The 22,641-nt window shown below is 35.2% G+C and overlaps 1 protein-coding gene across 1 annotated transcript in view; it reads left to right on the top strand.

The window, feature by feature from the left end:
• Positions 1-22,641, top strand: part of LOC139117611 (fibrillin-1-like) — a 129,015-nt gene that overhangs the window by 22,838 nt on the left and 83,536 nt on the right. The gene's annotated exons all lie outside the window — the stretch shown is intronic.

Raw genomic sequence — 22,641 nt, 5'->3', positions numbered from 1 at the left:
ACCACTGTGTAGAATACAGGTTCTCAAAAATACTTTAAATACTTGTAAATGTTTACGATAACAGATGTTATAATAATGGTTTGCTTCAATAAAGGGAAGAAATATTTAGGATGATAGGAAATTTTATAAAACGGTTGGTAAATGCTGTAAACATTGATTGAACATCATATTTGCATTGTACATTCTACCGAAAGCAATAGATGTGGAGACTAACTTTGAGTGTAGGCAGAAATTGTTCGACGATTGATTTTGTAAAGCGATATTTTAAATGCTCTGAGAAGATAAGGTGTGAAACGATGAAGATGTGATTTATTGATATACTTTTGATTAGAAGTTACAACAACAGAGGAAGCCAGCACGACTCCTGGTGTGACAACTGTAGAAACAACTTCAGATGTGGCTTCTACTACAGAAGAGCAAACAACGACATCAATTGAGACCACTACTGAACCAGTAGAAACTACCACAGATGTTCAGACCACCACTGAGGAAGCAACAACGACAGTGGAAACGACAACGGAAGATATTGTAACTACAGAAGGTACGTTTTATATGCTACGGATGTAGTTTAAGCAGTAAAACACGGACTCGGTTTATAAAACACATTATCGGAGTTTGGATATAAAAATCACCACGCATGTTTAAGTATGTGCTTAACGCGTTTATTATTTTTACCATTTTCCTTACTATAACTGATCTGACTTCAAAAATGGATCAGTAGACCACTGTGTAGAATACAGGTTCTCAAAAATACTTTAAATACTTGTAAATGTTTACGATAACAGATGTTATAATAATGGTTTGCTTCAATAAAGGGAAGAAATATTTAGGATGATAGGAAATTTCATAAAAACGGGTGGTAAATGCTGTAAACGTTGATAGAACATCATATTTGCATTCTACATTCTACCGAAAGCAATAGATGTGGAGATAAACTTTGAGTGTAGGCAGAAATTGTTCGACGATTAGATTTTGTAAAGCAATATTTTAAATGCTCTGAGAAGATACGGTGTGAAACTATGAAGAATGTGATTTATTGATATACTTTTGATCAGCAGTTTCAACAACAGAGGACGCCACCACTACTCCTGGTGTGACAACTGTAGAAACAACTTCAGATGTGGCTTCTACTACAGAAGAGGAAACAACGACATCAATTGAGACCACTACTGAACCAGTAGAAACTACCACAGATGTTCAGACCACCACTGAAGAAGCAACAACGACTGTGGAAACGACAACGGAAGACATTGTAACTACAGAAGGTACGTATTATATGCTACAGATCTAGTTTAAGCAGTAAACACGGAGTCGGTTTTTAAAACACATTATTGGAGTTTGGATATAAAAATCACCACGCATGTTTGAGTATATGCTTAACGCGTTCATTATTTTTAGCATTTTCCTTACTATGACTGATTTGACTTGAAAAGTGGATCAGCAGACCACTGTGTATAATACAGGTTGTCAAACATACTATAAATACTTGTAAATGTTTACGATAACAGATGTTATAATAATTGTTTGCTTCAATTAAGGATAGAAATATTTAGGATGATAGGAAATTTCATAAACAGGGGTGGTAAATGCTCTAAACATTGATAGAACATCAAATTTGCATTCTACATTCTACCGAAAGCAATAGATGTGGAGATAAACTTTGAGTGTAGGCAGAAATTGTTCGAGGATTAGATTTTGTAAAGCAATATTTTAAATGCTCTGAGAAGATGCAGTGTGAAACTATGAAGAATGTGATTTATTGATATACTTTTGATCAGCAGTTACAACAACAGAGGAAGCCAGCACTACTCCTGATGCGACAACTGTAGAAACAACTTCAGATGTGGCTTCTACTACAGAAGAGGAAACAACGACATCAATTGAGACCACTACTGAACCAGTAGAAACTACCACAGATGTTCAGACCACCACTGAAGAAGCAACAACGACAGTGGAAACGACAACGGAAGATATTGTAACTACAGAAGGTACGTATTATATGCTACGGATCTAGTTTAAGCAGGAAACACGGATTCGTTTTTTAAAACACATTATTGGAGTTTGGATATAAAAATCAACACGCATGTTTAAGTATGTGCTTAAACGCGTTTATTATTTTTACCATTTTCCTTAATATGACTGATCTGACTTCAAAAGTGGATCAGAAGACCACTGTGTAGAATACAGGTTCTCAAAAATACATTAAACACTTGTTAATGTTTACGATTACAGATGTTATAATAATGGTTTGCTTCATAAACGGGAAGAAATATTTAGGATGATAGGAAATTTCATAAAAACGGGTGGTAAATGCTGTAAACTTTGATAGAACATCATATTTGCATTCTACATTATACCGAAAGCAATAGATGTGGAGACAAACTTTGAGTGTAGCAGAAATTGTTCGACGATTAGAATTAGTAAAGCAATATTTTAAATGCTCTGAGAAGATACAGTGTGAAACGATGAAGAATGTGATTTAATGATATACTTTTGATCAGCAGTTACAACAACAGAGGAAGCCAGCACTACTCCTGATGCGACAACTATGAGAAACAACTTCAGATGTGGCTTCTACTACAGAAGAGCAAACGACGACATCAATGGAGACCACTACTGAACCAGTAGAAACTACCACAGATGTTCAGACCACCACTAAAGAAGCAACAACGACTGTGGAAACGACAACGGAAGACATTATAACTACAGAAGGTATGTATTATATGCTACGGATCTAGTTTAAGCAGTAAAACACGGACTCGGTTTATAAACACATTATTGGAGTTTGGATATAAAAATCACCACGCATGTTTAAGTATGTGCTTAACGCGTTTATTATTTTTACCATTTTCCTTACTATAACTGATCTGACTTCAAAAGTGGATCAGTAGACCACTGTGTAGAATACAGGTTCTAAAAAATACTATAAAGACTTGTAAATGTTTACGACTACAGATGTTATAATAATGGTTTGCTTCAATAAAGGGAAGAAATATTTAGGATGATAGGAAATTTCATAAAAACGGGTGGTAAATGCTGTAAACGTTGATAGAACATCATATTTGCATTCTACATTCTACCGAAAGCAATAGATGTGAAGATAAACTTTGAGTGTAGGCAGAAATTGGTCGAGGATTTCATTTTGTAAAGCAATATTTTAAATGCTCTGAGAAGATGCAGTGTGAAACGATGAAGAATGTGATTTATTGATATACTTTTGATCAGCAGTTACAACAACAGAGGAAGCCAGCACTACTCCTGATGCGACAACTGTAGAAACAACTTCAGATGTGGCTTCTACTACAGAAGAGCAAACAACGACATCAATTGAGACCACTACTGAACCAGTAGAAACTACCACAGATGTTCAGACCACCACTGAAGAAGCAACAACGACAGTGGAAACGACAACGGAAGATATTGTAACTACAGAAGGTACGTATTATATGCTACGGATCTAGTTTAAGCAGGAAACACGGACTCGTTTTTTAAAACACATTATTGGAGTTTGGATATAAAAATCAACACGCATGTTTAAGTATGTGCTTAACGCGTTTATTATTTTTACCATTTTCCTTAATATGACTGATCTGACTTCAAAAGTGGATCAGTAGACCACTGTGTAGAATACAGGTTCTCAAAATATATTAAACACTTGTTAATGTTTACGATTACAGATGTTATAATAATGGTTTGCTTCAATAAACGGAAGAAATATTTAGGATGATAGGAAATTTCATAAAAACGGGTGGTAAATGCTGTAAACTTTGATAGAACATCATATTTGCATTCTACATTCTACCGAAAGCAATAGATGTGGAGACAAACTTTGAGTGTAGGCAGAAATTGTTCGACGATTAGAATTAGTAAAGCAATATTTTAAATGCTCTGAGAAGATACAGTGTGAAACGATGAAGAATGTGATTTAATGATATTCTTTTGATCAGCAGTTACAACAACAGAGGAAGCCAGCACTACTCCTGATGCGACAACTATAGAAACAACTTCAGATGTGGCTTCTACTACAGAAGAGCAAACGACGACATCAATGGAGACCACTACTGAACCAGTAGAAACTACCACAGATGTTCAGACCACCACTGAAGAAGCAACAACGACTGTGGAAACGACAACGGAAGACATTGTAACTACAGAAGGTACGTATTATATGCTACGGATCTAGTTTAAGCAGTAAAACACGGACTCGGTTTATAAAACACATTATTGGAGTTTGGATATAAAAATCACCACGCATGTTTAAGTATGTGCTTAACGCGTTTATTATATTTAGCATTTTCCTTAATATGACTGATCTGACTTCAAAAGTGGATCAGTAGACCACTGTGTAGAATACAGGTTCTCAAAAATACTATAAATACTTGTAAATGTTTACGATTACAGATGTTATAATAATGGTTTGCTTCAATAAAGGGAAGAAATATTTAGGATGATAGGAAATTTCATAAAAACGGGTGGTAAATGCTGTAAACGTTGATAGAACATCATATTTGCATTCTACATTCTACCGAAAGCAATAGATGTGAAGATAAACTTTGAGTGTAGGCAGAAATTGGTCGAGGATTTCATTTTGTAAAGCAATATTTTAAATGCTCTGAGAAGATGCAGTGTGAAACGATGAAGAATTTGATTTATTGATATACTTTTGATCAGCAGTTACAACAACAGAGGAAGCCAGCACTACTCCTGATGCGACAACTGTAGAAACAACTTCAGATGTGGCTTCTACTACAGAAGAGCAAACAACGACATCAATTGAGACCACTACTGAACCAGTAGAAACTACCACAGATGTTCAGACCACCACTGAAGAAGCAACAACGACAGTGGAAACGACAACGGAAGATATTGTAACTACAGAAGGTACGTATTATATGCTACGGATCTAGTTTAAGCAGGAAACACGGATTCGTTTTTTAAAACACATTATTGGAGTTTGGATATAAAAATCAACACGCATGTTTAAGTATGTGCTTAACGCGTTTATTATTTTTGGCATTTTCCTTAATATGACTGATCTGACTTGAAAAGTGGATCAGTAGACCACTGTGTAGAATACAGGTTCTCAAAAATATATTAAACACTTGTTAATGTTTACGATTACAGATGTTATAATAATGGTTTGCTTCAATAAACGGAAGAAATATTTAGGATGATAGGAAATTTCATAAAAACGGGTGGTAAATGCTGTAAACTTTGATAGAACATCATATTTGCATTCTACATTCTACCGAAAGCAATAGATGTTGAGACAAACTTTGAGTGTAGGCAGAAATTGTTCGACGATTAGAATTAGTAAAGCAATATTTTAAATGCTCTGAGAAGATACAGTGTGAAACGATGAAGAATGTGATTTAATGATATTCTTTTGATCAGCAGTTACAACAACAGAGGAAGCCAGCACTACTCCTGATGCGACAACTATAGAAACAACTTCAGATGTGGCTTCTACTACAGAAGAGCAAACGACGACATCAATGGAGACCACTACTGAACCAGTAGAAACTACCACAGATGATCAGACCACCACTGAAGAGCAACAACGACTGTGGAAACGACAACGGAAGACATTGTAACTACAGAAGGTATGTATTATATGCTACGGATCTAGTTTAAGCAGTAAACACGGACTCGGTTTATAAAACACATTATTGGAGTTTGGATATAAAAATCACCACGCATGTTTAAGTATGTGCTTAACGCGTTTATTATTTTTACCATTTTCCTTAATATAACTGATCTGACTTCAAAAGTGGATCAGTAGACCACTGTGTAGAATACAGGTTCTCAAAAATACTATAAAGACTTGTAAATGTTTACGACTACAGATGTTATAATAATGGTTTGCTTCAATAAGGGAAGAAATATTTAGGATGATAGGAAATTTCATAAAAACGGGTGGTAAATGCTGTAAACGTTGATAGAACATCATATTTGCATTCTACATTCTACCGAAAGCAATAGATGTGAAGATAAACTTTGAGTGTAGGCAGAAATTGGTCGAGGATTTCATTTTGTAAAGCAATATTTAAATGCTCTGAGAAGATGCAGTGTGAAACGATGAAGAATTTGATTTATTGATATACTTTTGATCAGCAGTTACAACAACAGAGGAAGCCAGCACTACTCCTGATGCGACAACTGTAGAACAACTTCAGATGTGGCTTCTACTACAGAAGAGCAAACAACGACATCAATTGAGACCACTACTGAACCAGTAGAAACTACCACAGATGTTCAGACCACCACTGAAGAAGCAACAACGACAGTGGAAACGACAACGGAAGATATTGTAACTACAGAAGGTACGTATTATATGCTACGGATCTAGTTTAAGCAGGAAACACGGATTCGTTTTTTAAAACACATTATTGGAGTTTGGATATAAAAATCAACACGCATGTTTAAGTATGTGCTTAACGCGTTTATTATTTTTGGCATTTTCCTTAATATGACTGATCTGACTTGAAAAGTGGATCAGTAGACCACTGTGTAGAATACAGGTTCTCAAAAATATATTAAACACTTGTTAATGTTTACGATTACAGATGTTATAATAATGGTTTGCTTCAATAAACGGAAGAAATATTTAGGATGATAGGAAATTTCATAAAACGGGTGGTAAATGCTGTAAACTTTGATAGAACATCATATTTGCATTCTACATTCTACCGAAAGCAATAGATGTGGAGACAAACTTTGAGTGTAGGCAGAAATTGTTCGACGATTAGAATTAGTAAAGCAATATTTTAAATGCTCTGAGAAGATACAGTGTGAAACGATGAAGAATGTGATTTAATGATATTCTTTTGATCAGCAGTTACAACAACAGAGGAAGCCAGCACTACTCCTGATGTGACAACTGTAGAAACAACTTCAGATGTGGCTTCTACTACAGAAGAGGAAACAACGACATCAATTGAGACCACTACTGAACCAGTAGAAACTACCACAGATGTTCAGACCACCACTGAAGAAGCAACAACGACTGTGGAAACGACAACGGAAGACATTGTAGCTACAGAAGGTACGTATTATATGCTACGGATCTAGTTTAAGGAGTAAAACACGGACTCGGTTTATAAAACACATTATTGGAGTTTGGATATAAAAATCACCACGCATGTTTAAGTATGTGCTTAACGCGTTTATTATTTTTACCATTTTCCTTAATATAACTGATCTGACTTCAAAGTGGATCAGTAGACCACTGTGTAGAATACAGGTTCTCAAAAATACTATAAATACTTGTAAATGTCTACGATTACAGATGTTATAATAATGGTTTGCTTCAATAAAGGGAAGAAATATTTAGGATGATAGGAAATTTCATAAAAACGGGTGGTAAATGCTGTAAACGTTGATAGAACATCATATTTGCATTCTACATTCTACCGAAAGCAATAGATGTGGAGATAAACTTTGAGTGTAGGCAGAAATTTTTCGAGGATTTCATTTTGTAAAGCAATATTTTAAATGCTCTGAGAAGATGCAGTGTGAAACTATGAAAAATTTGATTTATTGATATACGTTTGATCAGCAGTTACAACAACAGAGGAAGCCAGCACTACTCCTGATGCGACAACTGTAGAAACAACTTCAGATGTGGCTTCTACTACAGAAGAGGAAACAACGACATCAATTGAGACCACTACTGAACCAGTAGAAACTACCACAGATGTTCAGACCACCACTGAAGAAGCAACAACGACTGTGGAAACGACAACGGAAGACATTGTAACTACAGAAGGTACGTATTATATGCTACGGATCTAGTTTAAGCAGTAAAACACGGACTCGGTTTATAAAACACATTATTGGAGTTTGGATATAAAAATCACCACGCATGTTTAAGTATGTGCTTAACGCGTTTATTATATTTAGCATTTTCCTTACTATAACTGATCTGACTTCAAAAGTGGATCAGTAGACCAATGTGTAGAATACAAGTTCTCAAAAATACTATAAATACTTGTAAATGTTTACGATTACAGATGTTATAATAATGGTTTGCTACAATAAAGGGAAGATATATTTAGGATGATAGGAAATTTTATAAAACGGTTGGTAAATGCTGTAAACATTGATTGAACATCATATTTGCATGGTACAGTCTACCGAAAGCAATAGATGTGGAGACAAACTTTGAGTGTAGGCAGAAATTTTTCGAGGATTTCATTTTGTAAAGCAATATTTTAAATGCTCTGAGAAGATACGGTGTGAAACGGTGAAGAATGTGATTTATTGATATACTTTTGATTAGCAGTTAGAACAACAGAGGAAGCCAGCACGACTCCTGGTGTGACAACTGTAGAAACAACTTCAGATGTGGCTTCTACTACAGAAGAGGAAACAACGACATCAATTGAGACCTCTACTGAACCAGTAGAAACTACCACAGATGTTCAGACCACCACTGAGGAAGCAACAACGACAGTGGAAACGACAACGGAAGATATTGTAACTACAGAAGGTACGTATTATATGCTACGGATCTAGTTTAAGCAGTAAACACGGACTCGGTTTTTAAAACACATTATTGGAGTTTGGATATAAAATCAACACGCATGTTTAAGTATGTGCTTAACGCGTTTTTTATTTTTACAATTTTCGTTAATATGACTGATCTGACTTCAAAAGTGGATTAGTAGACCACTGTGTAGAATACAGGTTCTCAAAATACTATTAACACGTGTAAATGTTTACGATTACAGATGTTATAATAATGGTTTGCTTCAATAAAGGGAAGAAATATTTAGGATGATAGGAAATTTCATAAAAACGGGTGGTAAATGCTGTAAACGTTGATAGAACATCATATTTGCATTCTACATTCTACCGAAAGCAATAGATGTGGAGATAAACTTTGAGTGTAGGCAGAAATTGTTTGAGGATTAGATTTTGTAAAGCAATATTTTAAATGCTCTGAGAAGATACGGTGTGAAACGATGAAGAATGTGATTTATTGATATACTTTTGATCAGCAGTTAAAACAACAGAGGAAGCCAGCACGACTCCTGATGTGACAACTATAGAAACTACTTCAGATGTGGCTTCTACTACAGAAGAGGAAACAACGACATCAATTGAGACCACTACTGAACCAGTAGAAACTACCACAGATGTTCAGACCACCACTGAAGAAGCAACAACGACAGTGGAAACGACAACGGAAGATATTGTAACTACAGAAGGTACGTATTATATGCTACGGATCTAGTTTAAGCAGGAACACGGATTCGGTTTTATAAAACACATTATTGGAGTTTGGATATAAAATCACCACGCATGTTTAAGTATGTGCTTAACGCGTTTATTATTTTTACCATTTTCCTAAATATGACTGATCTGACTTCAAAAGTGGATCAGTAGACCACTGTGTAGAATACAGGTTCTCAAAAATACTATAAACACTTGTAAATGTTTACGACTACAGATGTTATAATAATGGTTTGCTTCAATAAAGGGAAGAAATATTTAGGATGATAGGAATTTCATAAAACGGGTGGTAAATGCAGTAAACGTTGATAGAACATCATATTTGCATTCGACATTCTACCGAAAGCAATAGATGTGGAGATAAACTTTGAGTGTAGGCAGAAATTTTTCGAGGATTTCATTTTGTAAAGCAATATTTTAAATGCTCTGAGAAGATGCAGTGTGAAACGATGAAGAATGTGATTTATTGATATACTTTTGATCAGCAGTTACAACAACAGAGGAAGCCAGCACTACTCCTGATGCGACAACTGTAGAAACAACTTCAGATGTGGCTTCTACTACAGAAGAGGAAACAACGACATCAATTGAGACCACTACTGATCCAGTAGAAACTACCACAGATGTTCAGACCACCACTGAAGAAGCAACAACGACTGTGGAAACGACAACGGAAGACATTGTAACTACAGAAGGTACGTATTATATGCTACGGATCTAGTTTAAGCAGTAAAACACGGACTCGGTTTATAAAACACATTATCGGAGTTTGGATATAAAAATCAACACGCATGTTTAAGTATGTGCTTAACGCGTTTGTTATTTTTACCATTTTCCTTACTATAACTGATCTGACTTCAAAGTGGATCAGTAGACCACTGTGTAGAATACAGGTTCTCAAAATACTTTAAATACTTGTAAATGTTTACGATAACAGATGTTATAATAATGGTTTGCTTCAATAAAGGGAAGAAATATTTAGGATGATAGGAAATTTTATAAAACGGTTGGTAAATGCTGTAAACATTGTTTAAACATCATATTTGCATTGTACATTCTACCGAAAGCAATAGATGTGGAGACAAACTTTGAGTGTAGGCAGAAATTGTTCGAGGATTTCATTTTGTAAAGCAATATTTTAAATGCTCTGAGAAGATACGGTGTGAAACGGTGAAGAATGTGATTTATTGATATACTTTTGATTAGCAGTTACAACAACAGAGGAAGGCAGCACGACTCCTGGTGTGACAACTGTAGAAACAACTTCAGATGTGGCTTCTACTACAGAAGAGGAAACAACGACATCAATTGAGACCACTACTGAACCAGTAGAAACTACCACAGATGTTCAGACCACCACTGAGGAAGCAACAACGACAGTGGAAACGACAACGGAAGATATTGTAACTACAGAAGGTACGTATTATATGCTACGGATCTAGTTTAAGCAGGAAACACGGACTCGGTTTTTAAAACACATTATTGGAGTTTGGATATAAAAATCAACACGCATGTTTAAGTATGTGCTTAACGCGATTTTTATTTTTACAATTTTCCTTAATATGACTGATCTGACTTCAAAAGTGGATCAGTAGACCACTGTGTAGAATACAGGTTCTCAAAAATACTATAAATACTTGTAAATGTTTACGATTACAGATGGTATAATAATGGTTTACTTCAATAAAGGGAAGATATATTTAGGATGATAGAAATTTTATAAAACGGTTGGTAAATGCTGTAAACATTGATAGAACATCATATTTGCATTCTACATTCTACCGAAAGCAATAGATGTGGAGACAAACTTTGAGTGTAGGCAAAATTGTTGGAGGATTTCATTTTGTAAAGCAATATTTTAAATGCTCTGAGAAGATGGGCTGTGAAACGATGAAGAATGTGATTTATTGATATACTTTTGATCAGCAGTTACAACAACAGAGGAAGCCAGCACTACCCCTGATGCGACAACTGTAGAAACAACTTCAGATATGGCTTCTACTACAGAAGAGGAAACAACGACATCAATTGAGACCACTACTGAACCAGTAGAAACTACCACAGATGTTCAGACAACCACTGAAGAAGCAACAACGACAGTGGAAACGACAACGGAAGATATTGTAACTACAGAAGGTACGTATTATATGCTATGGATCTAGTTTAAGCAGTAAACACGGACTCGGTGTTTAAAACACATTATTGGACTTTGGATATAAAATCAACACGCATGTTTAAGTATGTGCTTAACGCGTTTATTATTTTTAGTATTTTCCTTAATATGACTGATCTGACTTCAAAGTGGATCAGTAGACCACTGTGTAGAATACAAGTTCTCAAAAATACTATAAATACTTGTAAATGTTTACGATTACAGATGTTATAATAATGGTTTGCTTCAATAAAGGGAAGAAATATTTTGGATGGTAGGAAATTTCATAAAAACGGGTGGTAAATGCTGTAAACATTGATAGAACATCATATTTGCATTCTACATTCTACCGAAAGCAATAGATGTGGAGATAAACTTTGAGTGTAGGCACAAATTGTTTGAGAATTAGATTTTGTAAAGCAATATTTTAAATGCTCTGAGAAGATGGGGTGTGAAACTATGAAGAATGTGATTTATTGATATACTTTTGATCAGCATTTACAACAACAGAGGAAGCCAGCACTACTCCTGATGTGACAACTGTAGAAACAACTTCAGATGTGGCTTCTACTACAGAAGAGGAGACAACGACATCAATTGAGACCACTACTGAACCAGTAGAAACTACCACAGATGTTCAGACCACCACTGAAGAAGCAACAACGACAGTGGAAACGACAACGGAAGACATTACAACTACAGAAGGTATATATTACGTACTAAGAATGAAGTTTGAATAGTTAGTTATTTATGCTGATTACAACTAGAGAAAGTATATGAAATGCTGCACATTTGTTTCAGGATGTACGTAAAGCGTTTGTGAATTTAAGGATTGCCCTCGATATGACTGACATGACTTGAAAATGGATCAGGATACCACTGTATAGAATATAGGCTCCCCAAAATACTTCTAACACTTGTGGACGTTTACGATAACAGATGGGTTATAAATAGTCTGCTTTAATGAATGGAATGAATATTTAGGATGATCGCGAATTTCAGAGAAGCGGGTGGTAAATGCTGTAGAAAATTATATTACATCATATTTGCATTCTTGATTTTACGGAAAGCAATACATGCAGAAGTTAACGTTGAGTGAGTAAAACAAACAAACAGTGTTTGATTATTGGGTTTTGTAAAGTAAAATTTTATGTCTTCTGAGATGATTGGGTGTGAAACTATGAAGAATGTGATTTATTTGAAATACTTTTGATCAGCGGTTACAACAACAGAGGAAGCCAGCACGACTCCTGATGTGACAACTGTAGAAACAACTTCAGATGTGGCTTCTACTACAGAAGAGGAAACAACGACATCAATTGAGACCACTACTGAAGCAGTAGAAACTACAACAGATGCTCAGACCACCACTGAAGAAGCAACAACTACTGTGGACACGACAACGGAAGATATTACAACTACACATGGTATGTAGTAGGTGTTATAGATATAGTGTATGCTGTAAGTACGAACTCTGTTTTTTGAAGGCTTTATTGGATGTTCAGACGTGGAAACTGTCAAGTTTGATTTGAGATGTAGTGAAAGTGCTTGTGATTTTTCTGCTTTTTCTCGAAATGACTGATATGGTTTGTGTGATGGATAAATGGTAAGCTGTCTAGAATGGAAGTTGGTAAAACATACGTAAACATACATATATAGGTTTACTATTATAGATACTTATTAGAACAGAATGCTATAATATGTAAAACTATTTGGATGATCGGTATTGTCATAAAAACGGTATGTGAGTGCTGTAAAATTTGACATAACACCATATTTGTATTCTACATTCTACCGAAAGCAATGGATGTGGAGGTAAACGTTGAGTGTAGGTAGCAAGTGTTTGAGAATTATTTTTGTTTTGAGATGTACTAAACTTGCACGTAATTTTGCAGATTAAGTTGAATACATCAGAATTGACTTAGATAACAGATCAATGGACAACTGTCTAGAATGGAGATTATACAACAAATACTTAAAATACGTTTAACCCTTAAAACGCCATGCCCGTATATATCCGTACACGCCCAACTCACGCTCAGCGCCATGCACGGATATATCCGTACACGGCCTGAGGTTCGCTCAGGCAAAGTTTGGAACTTGATTTCCCGCGTTTAAACAGGTCACCTGACAAATAAATCCATTCCTTACCCTTTGAACCCACTTCAGGTCCATATAAGGACTAAATAATGACATCATCTGTTGTAGCTACGGCAATTTCCAGTAATTTGAGCGACCTTTCGAGGAAATCGGGTCGACTATTTTTAGGGGTGGACCATTTGATATCCTGGGGGGGGGGGGGGCTTGGAAGATTGGTGGAGAGCCATTATTTTTTTTCCCACGTGCTTCACCATGAATTATTTTTTTTCTACAGGGCATATGCTGGCAACTTTTTTTTTTCACTTTCCTTCTTCGAGATATATTTTTTTTGTACCAAATTTCGGTGCAATGTTTGTGTGCTGGTTTTTCACACCCAGTAACAAGATGCTGTTCTATCGCACACAGACTATTCAAGAAACTAAATGAAGTTATGTAAATACGTGTACATTTTTGATTCACTTTTACAAAAACATATTTGTAAAATCATGTACATATTTACTTGTTATTGTTGTCCTTACATTGAAAGTAGCCGGGTAATTTAAGAAAGTAGACGGGTGGACTGCGAGGGAGCGAAGCGACTGAGTGGCGAGTGAGCGTAGCGAACGAGGGGGGGGGGGAGAGCGCGAGAGGGGGGTGTCCCCCCTCTCGCAAGGCGAAAAATGAAATTTTGGAGTGGAAATGGTTTTCTCTGGTGGCATCTGAGGTGACATTTACTGACTGAAACAGTACTTTTGTTGTGTGTCTTAGACGTGGCTCACATACAACAAAACAAACAAACATGATTTTGTTTTGTTTGTATTATTTATGACACACTTATGGTTTTATTTGCAGTGAAGATGTAACATTTAATCTTAAATCACCTGCTGTCTGCTCATTTCATTGCCCATTTCCCATTCTTCATTACCACATAGTAGTTTCCCCAAAACCATCAAACTCATTCAATTCTAATCAAAACACATTCGCTTTTCTTAAGAAAAACATGGTAAGATAATTCACTACAACAGTGTTCGCATTTACGAATAAAACATGCGTATATAGAAAACTCATAACAAGAGAGAGTCGATCCAATGCGTAATAATATTACGCATTGGATTGAGTCTCTACGCATTTTTTCATTGTTATGAGTTTTCTATGCGCAAACGATAATAGTAAAATGTTTGCAGGCTGTCTCTCTTCTTGTGGTATTTTGACAAAATCCTTACATTCAGATTTACACATTTCTGGAAAACACTGGTGAGCAATTTCAATTTCAGCATACTTCCTCTAATCAGAAGGTCATGTATACTGTACAATTGTTCATATTCAGTTATTGTTCCTAAAGCTTGAAATGGTTTATGCTTTATAAAACTCTAGAGCTACTGCTTTATTTTTATTGATGCTGCAGTGTGCATCGAACAATTGCCAAGATTTTTTTTTGCGAGTCGCAATGGTCCATAATTTTTTTCCATCAGCCACCTAAAGCCAGATTTTTTTTCGAGCAACTCCACCTGGCATCTTTTTTTTCCCCCAAATCTTCCAAGCCCCCCCAGGATATCAAATGGTCCACCCCTTACCGTGAATATCTAATCAGATCTGGTCGCTGACTTCGCCGAAGTGAGAGACATTCTGAACGGTTTTTTCCCACAGTCGCTCGAGAGTTATTCAGCTCTGGGACTATTCGCCCCATAGACGAGTATACAGAAGCGAGAACGCTTCTGTATACTCGTCTATGGGGCGAATAGTCCCAGAGCTGAATAACTCTCGAGCGACTGTGGTTTTTCCTGCTGTACATCCTAAAGACGACCGTTTTGTGACAAGTTATTGACCATTTCTTTATAGAAATGACATATTTTGGTATTTTTTGGGGATATTCTCTGAGAAAATGAAGACTTTTTTTGATCGGCCGAACGTGATTTTGAAGTTGAACAGCGGCTTGAATGGCGTCACCACGGAGCATCGCATTGACTAGCCTCTCTGAAAGCTCAAGTTTGAGTATGTCAGTTCGGTTTTATAGGCCGAAAACACAAATGATGAAGAAATTTGAAAGGATTTTCAGGAAATCTTAATTTAATATGTGATTTTAGAGCGATCAGGTCTGTTTATGTCAAGTAAACTTTGGTGTCGCGGCATTCTTCACCGTGTATCGAGACGGCCAAGATGGCCGCCGATCACGGGTTTGTGTGTACAAAACGTACAACACGGCACGTTCCGAACTCGATCTCGCGTCATATTCCTACGTCTATAACATATTCTTTTGTCGAAATATACCCGATATGTAATTATTTATATCATATCTATTGGTTTCTGTTCATTTACTGGCGAATTATGTTGCGTGCTCGTCAAAATACGTGATCAAACTTTCGTATGTGTTCACATTGACTGTCATGATTTACGGAGACGTCGCGATCAAACGTCAGGGCCAGTACGGTTATCGAAAGCGTTCAGAGGCGAATGTCGTTCTTATTGTACCTCAAACTTATTTTATTTAGTTCTTGAATCGAATTTATTTTCTCAGAAGTTCAGGTAGTGCGTTTTTGTGGTGAAATTTTTCGTCGTTTGCCAATCACAGGGTAGCTAATAACGTAGCTGAATACAGGCTCTGATTTGAATTGCCTTGTAAGATGGCAGCTTGTTCATCATCAAATCAGTTGTTTGTGTTTACTTGCAATGCCAAAACCTTTCAAACATATCCTCTCTAACTTTAATGGCAACATTCATTCCAGAACAACAACAACTGAATTATATCTGATAGCAATCAGAATCCAAATAAAAAAAATAAAAACAAAGATTTTTCCTGGTTACATGGTTTCACCTTTCTATGCAGAAAGAAATACACACACAGACAAACAAACAAACAAACAAATAAATAAATAAACGACAAATGAATAAAAGATGTTGTTTACGAAATTCAATCATGTTGCTGATTAAAATTGTGTCTTGAGCTATATTTCACTTGTGTTATATGCTTTTGTGTAGCTGTGTTGAAGGGTATGTGGTATTTGTATTATTGACAAATATCAACAATTGTTTGTTTGTTTATTATTTACATTTGATAAGTTCCGCTGCTGAAAATTTTCACCAAAATGTCTTTTCATTACATTTAAAATGTGTAAAAGTTTGCAGGTTTTTGGACTATAAGATCTATTTTTAGAGTCTTTTATTCATTTTCAATGCATTTTGAACCAAAAATGTGCATTTTAAGCCCATTTTCCCACCCCCCATTTGCTAAACCAAACATGGAAAGACTTCTCGAAGCTTCTCCATTTCCTGATCTTTGAAATTCATAGTGGTTTGGCTGGGCTTCCAATCACAGGAAACACACTGTACCTGTCTAAAAGAAGTGTAACATGTCAAGTTTATTGGTTCAAAAAGTTCTTGGCATGGGAGGCTATATGGCATGAAAGTCTATGGCGTCTTAAGTTTAAAGGTTAATGATAAAAGCACAAATAAAGGTGGTATGCTATAATATTTGTAACCTACATAGAATGTGATCATCAAATTTTCAGAACGTGTGGTCTATAGTCAACGTATTTATATTAAATCATATTTCGTCATTGTTAAAAAAGTCCCGAAATATGTATATGTATACTTTGAATTGACGGAAGAAGTGTTTGAGTATTCTATGTTGTAGAGCAAATATTTTTTTGTATTCTGAGATGATATGGTGTGAATCTGAAGAATGTGAGTTTTTTAAATACTTTTGATCAGCAGTTACAACAACAGAGGAAGACAGCACGACTCCTGATGTGACAACTGTAGAAACTACTACAGATGTGGCTTCTACTACAGAAGAGGAAACAACGACATCAATTGAGACCACTACTGAAGCAGTAGAAACTACCACAGATGTTCAGACCACCACTGCAGAAGCAACAACGACTGTGGAAACGACAACGGAAGACATTGTAACTACAGAAGGTATTTATTATATGCTACGGATCTAGTTTAAGCAGTAAAACACGGACTCGGTTTTTAGAAGACATTATTGGAGTTTGGGTATAAAAATCACCACGCGTGTTTTAGTATGTGCTTAACGCGTTTATTATTTTTAGCATTTTCCTTAATATGACTGATCTGACTTCAAAAGTGGATAAGTAGACCACTGTGTAGAATACAGGTTCTCAAAAATACTTTAAATACTTGTAAATGTTTACGATAACAGATGTTATAATAATGGTTTGCTTCAATAAAGGGAAAAATATTTAGGATGATAGGAAATTTCATAAAACGGTTGGTAATAGTCCAGTCAATCTACGAGATTTTGGCACCTAACCCACACACAAATTGCAACAGAATTTTTTTCTTCACAATGCATTTTAATGAGGTACCCAGAACAACATATTAAAAGTTTACTCGAATCCACCTTGGGAAATATGTCTAATTTGCATAAATCAAATATGGCGGCCAACCATCATACAAATAACATAATTTGCTATATATCACATGTTAAACAAGCTATTTCAGTTATTTCAAAGTCTGACACTAGTTATTTGGCTCAGGGAATCATTTTGGAGGTATAATGTTTCACATAGGCACCTCGTTAATTTGCATAATTCCAATATGGCGGCCAACATTCCTACAAAAGACATTTTCGGTCATATACCACGTAATAAACAAGCTATTTCAGTGATTTTAAAGTTAAAAGTATATTTCTTAGGCATGGACAAACGATTTTCGAGATGCTATGATTTGCATATGTAATTTGTTAATTTGCATAAATCCAATATGGTGGCCAACATACCTACAAAAGACATTTTCTGTCTTATACCACGTATTAACCCTTTGGGCGCCAAAGTCTATTTTTGTCAACTTTATAAAATGTACCACAGTCAATTTTTCTGCTTTTTGCCAAACTTTTGATAAAAATATGTAGCTGCTGAAAAATGGTATCCATTTGGTCCAAAATTATGAAAAAACCGTATAGAAAAGTTCACAGAAATTGGTAAAATATTGCATTAAGATTTCGGTGTAAAAAATTACAGCAGTCAAAGGGTAAACAAGCTATTTCTGTGATTTCGAAGTTTAAAGTGTATATCTTTGGCATGGACAAACAATTTTCGAGAGCAGTGATTTGCTTAGGTACTTCGTTAATTTGCATAAATCCAATAGGGTTGCCAACATACCTACAAGAGACATTTTCTGTCATATACCATGTATAACCCTTTGGGCGGCAAAGTCTATTTTTGTCAACTTTATAAAATATGTATACCAGAGTCAATTTTTCTGCTTTTTGCCAAAATTTGATTAAAATATGTAGCTGCTGAAAAATGGTATCCATTTGGTCCAAAATTATGAAAAAACGTACAGAAATGTTCACAGAAATTTGTAAAATATTGCATTAAAATTTTGGTGTAAAAAATTAAAGCAGTCAAAGGCTTAAACAAGCTATTTCTGTGATTTCAAAGTTAAAAGTATATTTCGTTGGCATAGTCAAATGATTTGAGGTGCAATGATTTGCGTTGGCACTTCGTTAATTTGCATAAATCCAATACAAAAGAAATTTTCTGTCATAAAATGTATTGAACAATCTATTTCAGCCATTTTGAAGTTTAATTATATTGAGCATGAAGAAACACTTTTGTGGTTCAATGTTTTTAAAAGACACTTTGATGATTTTCAGAAATTAAATATGACTGCCAAATTAATGCCCAAATAGCTTCTAATATAAATAAGGTTATGGTAGAGTTTTTAGGAATAGGAATATCAAGAAAAAACTGTCAAGAGGGCACTGCACCCAACGCACTGTATTTTGCAAATATTCTTCCAATTTTTATTAATTTGTTAACACAAGATTAAAATTGGTTAGGTTCACCTTTTAGCTTGGCAAGGAGTCGTAAGTTGCATGATATAGAAGGGTTAATGTATGCAAATATATGCAAATCACCCAAATTCCTGCTTCCCTTTTATCCGAATTTCAAGATTTCCAAAGAATATAACTCTGTTCTGGCTGGGTCATATTTTCTGAAATTTTCACATTATGTTTTTAAATGCTATATAACAAAACAGCTATTTTGTTTTGCGACAAAATTCTTACATTTTGAATAAGAGGCATTTTTATTTTGCTAACCATGATAGGCACTTTTTTGAGTGTCAGTCATTCAGCCCATGCCATTTCACAAAATAGTTTGTACGGTTTCCTTGTCATCTTAGATGAGAAATATTCCATCGAAAAAAACTGTGTGCAACGTGCAGCTCCACATTAAGTCCTTGAACATTCATTTTTAAAAATGTAGAAAATATACAGTAAACGTACTTACAATAACGATCCATTTGCGAATAAAAGTTTATTTTAATAGGTGTCTACCTGTGATACCTGAATTCGTTAAAATACCCCATAAATATATTGTATTTTGAAAAGAATGTTACAGCAAATTTGGTAGACTTACAGATATGACTTCCGAACGGATTAAAATACGTATATGTTGATGTGCGTTTACTATTGAGTAGTAAGAAAGTCATGCAATTTTAATTATTTGTGATTTTTCTAAATATGACAACCGTTAATGATTATTAGTCATCGAATAATAATCTCTTTCTGAATATAACATTGGATTCATCTGTGTACGGCATTATTTGTGATTTTTATAGGTGCTTTATACTCTACAGTGTTAAAACATGCAATCTTTAATGTTTACTGTTTTAAAAAAGTCGTGGACAAAATCTTTAGTTTCTAAAGATGCAACCATCCATAAGAAGGGGTTCAGTCTAAATTAAAACTAAAGATTTTGAACACGCCCTTTTTTTAACAGTAAACATTACAGATTACATGCTTTGACACTGTAGAGTGTTAAACACCCTTACAAATTACGAAAATGCCACACACAGATGAATTCAATGTTATATTTAGAAAGAGAATTTATCATTCAGAAGACTAACAGTCGTCATATACAGAAAAATCAAAAAATTTTAAAAATGAATGTCCAAGGACTTAACAGTTTCTTCTTGATAGTTTCATAGTACTAAAAACTACACCAAAACCGTTATTTATATCAGAAGTTATTAAGCCATGGGGCATTAATATGGCAGCAATATTTAATTTATGCAAATTATCAAAGGGCCTTTGTAAAAATTGAGCCACTAAAAGTGTTTCTTCATACCCAAGAAAAATATTAAAACTTTAAAATCAAAGAAATAGCTTGTTTAATGCGTGGTATATGACCGACAATGTCCTTTGTAGGAATGTTGGCCACCATATTGGATTTATGCAAATTAACAAATTTCCTATGCAAATCATAGCATCTCGAAAATCGTTTGTCCATGCCAAAGAAATATACTTTTAACTTTAAAATCCCTGAAATAGTTTGTTTAATATGTGGTATATGACCGAAAATGTCTTTTGTAGGAATGTTGGCCGCCATATTGGAATTATGCAAATTAATAAAGTACCTATAAGGAACATTATACCTCCAAAATAATTCCCTTGGTCAAATTACTAGTGTCAGACTTTGAAATCACTGAAATAGCTTGTTTAACATGTGATATATAGCAAATTATGTTATTTTGTATGATGGTTGGCCGCCATATTTGATTTATGCAAATTAGACATATTTCCCCAAGGTGGATTCGAGTAAACTTTTAATATGTTGTTCTGGGTATCTCTCTGAAATGCATTTCAAAGAAAAAATTCTGTTGCAATTTGTGGTGGGTCTAACCCTATTTTGGCTGGACTAAAATGCTGTAAACATTGATAGAACATCATATTTGCATTCTACATTCTACCGAAAGCAATAGATGTGGAGATAAACTTTTAGTGTAGGCACAAATTGTTTGAGAATTAGATTTTGTAAAGCAATATTTTAAATGCTCTGAGAAGATACGGTGTGAAACTATGAAGAATGTGATTTATTTTGATATACTTTTGATAGCAGTTACAACAACAGAGGAAGCCAGCACGACTCCTGATGTGACAACTGTAGAAATTACTACAGATGTGGCTTCTACTACAGAAGAGGAAACAACGACATCAATTGAGACCACTCCTGAACCAGTAGAAACTACCACAGATGTTCAGACCACCACTGAAGGAGTAACAACGACAGTGGAAACGACAACTCAAGATATTGCAACTACAGAAGGTATGTAGGAGGTGCTATAGATCTAGTGTACTATAAGTACGGACTCTGTTTTTGAAGGCATTATTGGACGATCAGGCATGGAAACCGGCAAGTTTGATTTGAGATGTAATGAAAGTGTTTGGTGATTTTCTGTTTTTTCCTCGATATGACTGATATGGTTTGTGTAATGGATAGATGGTCAGCTGTCTAGAATGGAAGTTGGTAAAAAATACGTAAAAATACATATATAGGTTTACTATTATAGATGGTACGGACTCTGGTTTTGGATATCATTATTGGAAGTTCTGGCTTGAAAGCCGCCAAGTTTGATTTGAGATCTAGTCGAAGTGTTTGTGATTTTTCTGCTTTTCCTCGATATGACTAATATGGTTTGAGTAATGGATCGATTGCACCTGTCTAGAATGGAAGTTGGTAGAAAAACCGCAAAAATACCTATAAAGTTTTACCATTATAGTCGCGCCAGCGGCTTACTGACTATGCATGCGCAGATTCATGCGAGTAACCGGAAGTGTACCCTACTTTCATGGGAGCCGCCATGTTTTTTTGAGTACTCGTAAATAAACAAATATGAAACGTGCAAATTATTATTTTATAACATGCCATTTATAAAATATATCTCTTTTAGTAGCCAGTAAGTGTTATTATTCACCTTGTCGCTGGTACAAAAGATCGTTAATATCACGCATAAAAATAGAAAAAGGGAGAAAACTGTCGTGCATCTCGAACGGGGGGCATACGCAAAGAATGCTGGGATTGCGCCCCTTGTGTCAATAACTAGATTCAAAATTGCCAGTTTTTAGACGGAACCAAACGCTGTAGCTTTCAGCTTCCAAGTGGAAGGTGGGCAGTGAGGTTACCATTGCAATGATAATGATGGCATAATACGTCCCTTGTTTAACACAATAGGCTGTTATCATGGTAAAAATTGCCAATTTTTGTCCAACATTTTTACACAATACAGAAAATCTATACCTGCGCTACTGCAGGGTTTGACGTCGTGTACGTACGTACATGAACTGCTTTCATCAGAGGGAAACTTGGCATAGTTGTCATACAAACGTATATAGCAAGTAACAATTAATTCTATTTTATCATGAA

This window comes from Ptychodera flava, chromosome 18, assembly GCF_041260155.1.
Source record: "Ptychodera flava strain L36383 chromosome 18, AS_Pfla_20210202, whole genome shotgun sequence".
Classification (NCBI taxonomy): domain Eukaryota; kingdom Metazoa; phylum Hemichordata; class Enteropneusta; family Ptychoderidae; genus Ptychodera; species Ptychodera flava.
The sequence above is the reverse complement of the archived record's forward strand: the minus strand, read 5'-3'. Positions and strand labels throughout refer to the sequence as shown.